This window comes from Engraulis encrasicolus, chromosome 11 (genome assembly GCF_034702125.1).
Source record: "Engraulis encrasicolus isolate BLACKSEA-1 chromosome 11, IST_EnEncr_1.0, whole genome shotgun sequence".
Lineage (NCBI taxonomy): Eukaryota > Metazoa > Chordata > Actinopteri > Clupeiformes > Engraulidae > Engraulis > Engraulis encrasicolus.
This window is the reverse complement of record NC_085867.1, coordinates 52,561,163-52,568,662: the sequence shown is the minus strand read 5'-3', so window position 1 is coordinate 52,568,662 and position 7,500 is coordinate 52,561,163.

Sequence of the window (7,500 nt, the reverse complement as noted above, 5' to 3'; positions counted from 1 at the left end):
GAGAGAGAGAGAGAGAGAGAGAGAGTTGATGTGGTGTATGTGTTATGTCACTCACTGGACTTTTCCGTTCCTGCGGGAAAGATACAGAGGAAAAGGTTTCTTCTTTGCAAAGTTTAACTTTTGCATATAAATGCTAATTTTGACCTTATGTAAATCAACTGGTAGATCAGGCTGTTTGCCAAAGTCATGGGTTCAATTTCGTTGGAACAGTGTTACTGGGGAAATGTAGGCCTCCACTTCCTGACTTGCTCCAGATAAAGCCATATACATACAGCATCTCCATTTTATTTATTTATTTACATGTTTGTCTTGTTGTTATTTGTTCACTTTATAATTATGTGGCAAAAGGTTCACCTCCCTGAGAAACAGCTAAAAAAAAAACAAACGCTTGAGCCAACAACAAATGTTTTTGTGTGTATTACAATGACTATCATCGTGATCCGTCTGTCCTATTTTGACACTAAGTGGCCAATTCATCTGCACTTCTGAGAGAGGGAAGGAAAAAAGAGGAAGAGAGAGTCAAAGAGGGAATGATAGGCAGGCATAGTGACAGATAATGATGCAAAGACACAGAGAGGAGTGAAAACAGGCGAGTGGAGAAGAGGTGAGAATGGGATAGAGAGAGTGAAATGGAGAGGAAGAGAAAGAGAGAGTGAAGAAATGTGTATATAGGAAGCGGTGGGGGCCCCGACTGCCCAATGCCTTGGCCTCCCATATGCATTATGCATGAGGCCGGAGCAGAGACGTGATCCTGCAAAACAACAGACACACACACACACACACACACACACACACACACACACACACACACACACACACACACACACACACACACACACACACACACACACACACACACACACACACAGTAGAGGCAGCGGCGGCGGCGAATCACGGCTCGTCACCGGGGCCCGCTGCAACAGCGAGTGTCCAATCGGGCGTCCATTAAGTCTCGTCTCCGCTCGCTCTCCTCGGCAACAGGAGCCGGCCAGACTGTCAGGGAGTGGGCGCAATTATGGAGATGAGGGTGCAGTTAGCCTGCGCGGCATCAGCACAGGCCCCGCGTTGTTGACGGGAGGATGAAGGCCACCTTAACGCGGCCAAACCGCGGTGGACCACCGCGCATACACAACAACAAACCACAGGCAGCCGGCAAACGACAGGCAACACAGCACGACCCCGAGATGGGAGTGTCTCTGATTCTGCTTTCAACTAGCCTGCTCGGAAGATTTAAGGCCACTGCATCCTGAACTCATCTTTTGCAAGAGAGAGAGAGCCGACAGACTGTAAAAAATATAGCCATACTTGTCAGTAGGATATATAAAAATGTATAACCAGATCCGAAATCTGAATGCAAAGCGGATAAATCTGCCAGCCGACAGACCTTAAATATTGCATTTGCGAATCTTGGAGGTGGTTAAAGTCAAGTAATAATATTCCAATGGAGTCCTCTCGCATCTTGCTGGAGGAAAGAAAATATATAAATGGAAATTAGTGGTGAAGAGAGTGATGGAGACTGAAGGAGTGGGCTGAGGCAAAGAAAGAGAAAGAGAAAGAGCGCTTTTTACCAATTAGTCTCTTATTTGGCAACGGCCCGCTTTTAAAGTGTGAGGAAGTGGGCTCTTAAGGCTGAAGGTGGGAGCAGAGCTTTATTAGGAAGCCAATGATGGTAGAAAGAGAGAGAGAGAGAGAGAGAGAGAGAGAGAGAGAGAGAGAGAGAGAGAGAGAGAGAGAGAGAGAGAGAGAGAGAGAGAGAGAGGTGGCAGAGTGACGTGGGCTGATGGATGAAGCAGGGGTGCCTGATTCACATTCTAATTGGAGAAACAGACAGCGATAATGGGGACGTCCATGGATCAAGGTTGTCTGCTTGCACCAAATGCAAAAAAGAGAGAGGAGGGTTGGGGGTCTGACAAAGAAAGCAAGAGAAAGCAATGACACTTGTTCCATTTGGCAGCAGTGAAAAGGGAGGGAAAGGGTGAGGAAGGAAAGAAAAGAATGCAAAGCTAAATTCACTAATGTAGACCCACAGAAATGCACGCACACACGCACGCACACACACAGATATAACTTGGGTCAAAATCAACCTACATGTCCCCAATCCACCCAACTAACTGACCATAACTCTTTGTCCATGCACCACTTATTTTCAAACACACCAGTATAGTCTGTGACCTGATAGTAAGCATACTCCACCATTATTCTTGATTCAGCCAGTGCTTGTAACCTTTTTACCCGATCCCACACATCCCCCTCTTTTTCCTAACCTCAAAGATAAACATCCTCTTGGAGAACGGAAGTCCAAATCGACAGCACACTGTGATCAGCAGAGTGAAAAGTCCAGCAAGTTTAGTGCAATTGCAAAAATCATTGTCAGGCATATTACAATCAGCACATAAGCTAGAAAAATCAGGCCTAAGGCCCTGGTTGAAATGAAAGGCAGTGGCTCGATGACTCCCTCTCTACATAAGCAGGTGTCTGATCAGATATGACATCCGTCATGAAGGTATCTGATAAGGCGTTTCTTTACAAACAAGAGTTCAATAAAACAAAACTATGTGACAGATGTATCTCTGTCGGGAAATGGTAGTGAGCCATGGTGCTATCAAAGATAGAACACTGGATATCACATAAACTACCCCTGCCAATTGGAATGAATGGTTCAATTTGATTGCAATGATTTGATTTCATCAAACCTCGTATGATAGTGTTAGGTACATGAACTGATTTGGATTTTGGAGGCCAACGCCTTCAAAATGGCTGACTTTCAGCATGGCTGCGGAGGCATCATAATTGACAAGGTTCACCCATTTTCATTAGTGTTTTGTATTGTTTAGGGTTTATAATTTACACAATCGTCAGTTTCTCCCATGGCTGTGTGAATGCTCTGAGATTTTGAGACTCTTAGACTTTGCATTCTTTTTTGCATTACTGTTGCTCCCCAATCAAAAAGTGTACGCATGTTTTGTTCATGTGTGTGTGTGTGTGTGTGTGTGTGTGTGTGTGTGTGTGTGTGTGTGTGTGTGTGTCTGTGTCTGTGTGTGTGTGTGTGTGTGTGTGTGTGTGTGTGTGTGTGTGTGTGTGTATGTGTGTGTGTCTGTGTGTGTGCAGGCCATCATCAGGATTCACCATCGGGGGCGCGACAACACAGCAGCGTTTCCCATTTAGGACTGGAAGGTGGCAGGCAGGAGAGCAGAGGGCGGATGGTGACGCACTATTTGTTAAGGTGTCGCCAGGCTGCAGATGTTGGAGGGCTCCCATTAATCTGAGTGGAAGGGCAAGCTGGGCTGGGCGAGCTTCACTTCTCCACAGCCCCTCTACACCGGCCCCTCTATAACCCCCAAAATGCTAATTGTGGTAATTATGCGTCTTGTTTGCAGGCCTCAATGACAAAAGGAACAAGTGCAGGTGGTGTGCATTAGTCAAGTCACTGGTGCCGTCCAACTGTGGGGGTCCTGTGTTGGTGGTGGGTGGGAGTTGGGGTAATGGATTAACACACGTGCAATCTCAACCAACATTACCATCGCACGCACACAGACACACAAACGCATGCACACACGCACACACATGCACACACACAGAGGGAGGAAGGGAAGGAGAGAGGGAAGTGCACACTTCTATACACTGATAAAGTAACTTGCAATGTAACTTGAAATGCAAGTGTTTAGGGGCTCTTTTTCTTAATCCAGTCCTGCTCAATATTTTAATTTCCTCTCCTCCCTCCAAGATAATGACAATAGTAAAAAAATAAACTGGGAAAACAAAAGCGATATCGGGGGGTATTATTTACTATTCAATCCCAGCCACTGGGAGAGCTGCAAGGTATTCTCCAACTAGCTGTTGTGCTTTGAATCCCCTCATAAAGCCTCCAGCAGGAAGAGTTATGAATAAAACAGCAAGAGACTGAATAAGAGTAATGAAGAAATAAAAGCAGAGGATCTGGTGGGCCGGGGTCTGGGTGGGTGGATGGGTGTGAGATCGATCATTCTTATTGCACAGCTATACTACAGTATATGGGCTGGTTTACCACACTGGATTCCAGCATTAAATGCCATTTAGAGAAGGTCGTGTCGGCAAGGGAAAGGCTAGTAGTTAAAAAAAATCACAAACCAGCCACAAAACTTTCAAAAGCCTGGGCCTCATATTTGTAACAGCAGTGTCAGGAGAGTTGTCCAGACCAAAGATTTGAGCAAAGTATGCATACAAAAACTTTAAGAGAATATTTAGTCATAAACCTGAGATTTCCCTGTCTGGCAGCAAAATGAACAGATTTCTTGGCTGTGCTTGTGAAGATACAGTAACTTCTGACAGCGAAGTTTGCTAAGCTGTGTCTGTTGCGTTTGTTGTTTTGGGGTGGAAATGTTTAACACGTGTAAAATTTACCAACTAAACGTTACCACCAAAGAACTAATGTGACACACATATTAGATCAACAGGTCATACAGCTTCCTTCTTTTTTGTGCTGATATGAAACATTACAAACAAACACCAAGAATTGAGTGCACAGAATGCCTTTATGATGAGCGCACAGGTGTGCTTGCAGCATGCTGAGCCCCCCTATCTGCATACCAGGCTCATTAGAAGAAGCCTGGGCGATATTCCAATTCCTGTGGACTTGGGACAAATCTTACTAAATGAACTCTGAGGAAGACGTAAGCTAGCCAGTAGAAGTGTATACATTGTTGTACTGTATGGCATGGAGCTATTCTGCGGCTAGACGTTTACCAGGACATTCCACATTCATACCTGATGAGGTGTTCAATGTTCATTACTCTTTGTGAAACAATAAAGAATAAACACAATAAAGTGCATACTGTACAGTACTAGCAAATAAGTACTGCTAGACTATTTTTTCTTAATGGATGCTACAAGTCATCATTCTTGGTTATTCATGCATCCGCACTTACTGTATATCAACACTACCAATGTGAGATAGTGTTCTTCTCCTCCACCTCACCACTATTGACCTGGCAAACCACAGTCTGCCATATCCCATAGGACTGATGCTCAACCTGTCAGTCTTACTTTTCTTCACTCCATCTGTCTCTCTGTCACTTGATGCATTTGTCATCTGTTCTAACTTGATGAAGAAATGCATGAAGCCCCAGGACACTGGCAATGTATGCACACAAACACTGTGGGCCACCATGTAATGTGATTACACTTGCTCTTGTTTTTTTCTGCGGTTTTGGAGTCGGAAGAGACAGGCTGAACTCACCACCCATTACGCACAGTAGTCAAGATGGCCGTCAATGAGTCCAGCAGATATTCAACTTTCTGACATTTATTGACCTGCCTAGAATTGATCCATGAAATACATTTTATTGATTCTTTAGTTGATTCTTGTGACACATTTTTCAATTAATGAGGCTTTCCAGATCTTACTTTCACATAAAAATGTATATACTGTAATTGTATTACTATATTACTGTTATTATAGCATAATTGTTTTAAACCACATCATTTAACAACAACAACAACAACAACAACAACAACAACAGCAACAATGACGACGGCAACAATGACGACAACAACAACAACAACATACTGTACATCTAAATATATTCCAAGATACCCTTGTCATTTTGGTATACTTATAGCTCACAGTACACAAAATACCGGTATGTTTACAAGAAGGTTATAGGCCTAAAGATGAAAATGAAAAAGCTGTGCTGTGTGTTATAATTTATAGAATAATAGAATGTGCTATAATTTAAAGAAACAGCTGCCAATCTTTTTAAAATTTGAAATTGTGCAAGGCACCCATTAAGAGACCTGGTATGGAATGGAAGATGAACAGATTAATGGATATAGACTAGCATCATGTAGTAGTGTTGCCATATGGATATTACACAGTGGAGCATGCAGTACCTAACTCATGAAACACGCACGCACACACACACGCACGCACGCACGCACACGCACACGCACACGCACACACACACACACACACACACACACACACAAATAAGTCCATGGGGAGAAGTCCAAATTGGACACCTTAGTTACAGTATGCAGATATCAAGGATGATGGTATTGAAGGTCAAGCTGAAGTCGATGAGGAGGGTCCTTGGTCCTTGGTCTCTCCAGGTGCCATGACGTACAGTAGAAGAGTGGGAGAAGATGGAGTTGGTGTGCTCCATAGACATATTGATGAGGTGGATGCTGTAGTCAGACAATCGTTGCATGTTTTGCAATGCTTTTTGAAGCATTTTTCTGCCATTGGTGTTTCAGTGATAGGTCTGTATACTGTATACTTGTGTAAGAGATTGTTTGAACCAAAACATGGATTATCATACATCAGAGGTGGGAAACTTTTTTCCATTTGAGCGGCCACTTCAATTTTTTTTTTAAAAGTCCTCCAAGTGCTGTGGTATGAACACAAACCAGAATTTCCCCCTCCACTTAAGGCCTATATTGAAGTGGGCCAACCTTCACTAGGTCCCCTGAAAATATAACTTAATTGTCTCTTTACAAAACACGTCATATGTCATGTGAAACTGCATAACATTAAAATTATGTCGGGGGCCAGATAAGACGTTCCTCACCCATGTCATACATCAATATGAACTATTTAAGGAAAAACATAATTTGAATGTCAATTGTAGCACTTGTTTTTTTTATTTACATAATATGTTCCAAAAGAGGTGGAATTGGGTTTGTATGATGAGGTCTAGAACTTCACTTCACATTAGGGGTGGTACGGTTCACAAAAGTCACGATTCGGTCCATATCACGGTTTCAAGGTCACGGTTTTCGGTTTTGTACGGTTCTGTTTTTTTTTTTTTAATACATAAAATTCATTATGCACTGGAAATGTATAATATAAAAAAATAGAATGAAAATGGAAGCTTATCATGGGCATGTTGAATTTGACTTCATTTAACCTGTAACAAGGTGAAGTTACTGAAAGAGGAAAGATATCAATGATTTTAACATGCTTCCATTTATTTCACAAAAAGGGAGAACTAAGTCCTAACTTTTTGACAAATATTCAAATATTACATACTATAACACATTTGACGTGTAAAAATAAAACAGCTACACTCCTGTAGGCAATGGGACCATTAGGTCAGTGCAGTATGACTATTTTGGTTAATGACACACTGAGAACGAATTGGACTTTTATTTTGATACCGCTTTCTGCGAGTTTTGCGCTTAGGATGAATCAGTTGCTTCCTATCATGAAACTGCCGGCCGTGAGAAGCATACAAAGTCTGAAGCATAGAAGTAAAATCAGAAGTCAAATTCAATTTTAAGTGAACAAGTGATAGGGTTAAGTTATGTTAAAATGTGGCAGTTAAGCTAACAAATAATTTAAAAAGATCGTTTTTTAGAAGTGTATGCACAAGAATGTTTAAAAAAACTCCTGTGAAGCTGAGCCTGTTAAAACAGTCAAATTTTATTTTGGTTATAGTGTTAAACATCTATGTTAACTAGCCAACAGCACAAAGTCCCCTTCATTCCATCAGAGTTTAACTGGCTACATATAATTAGGCCTAA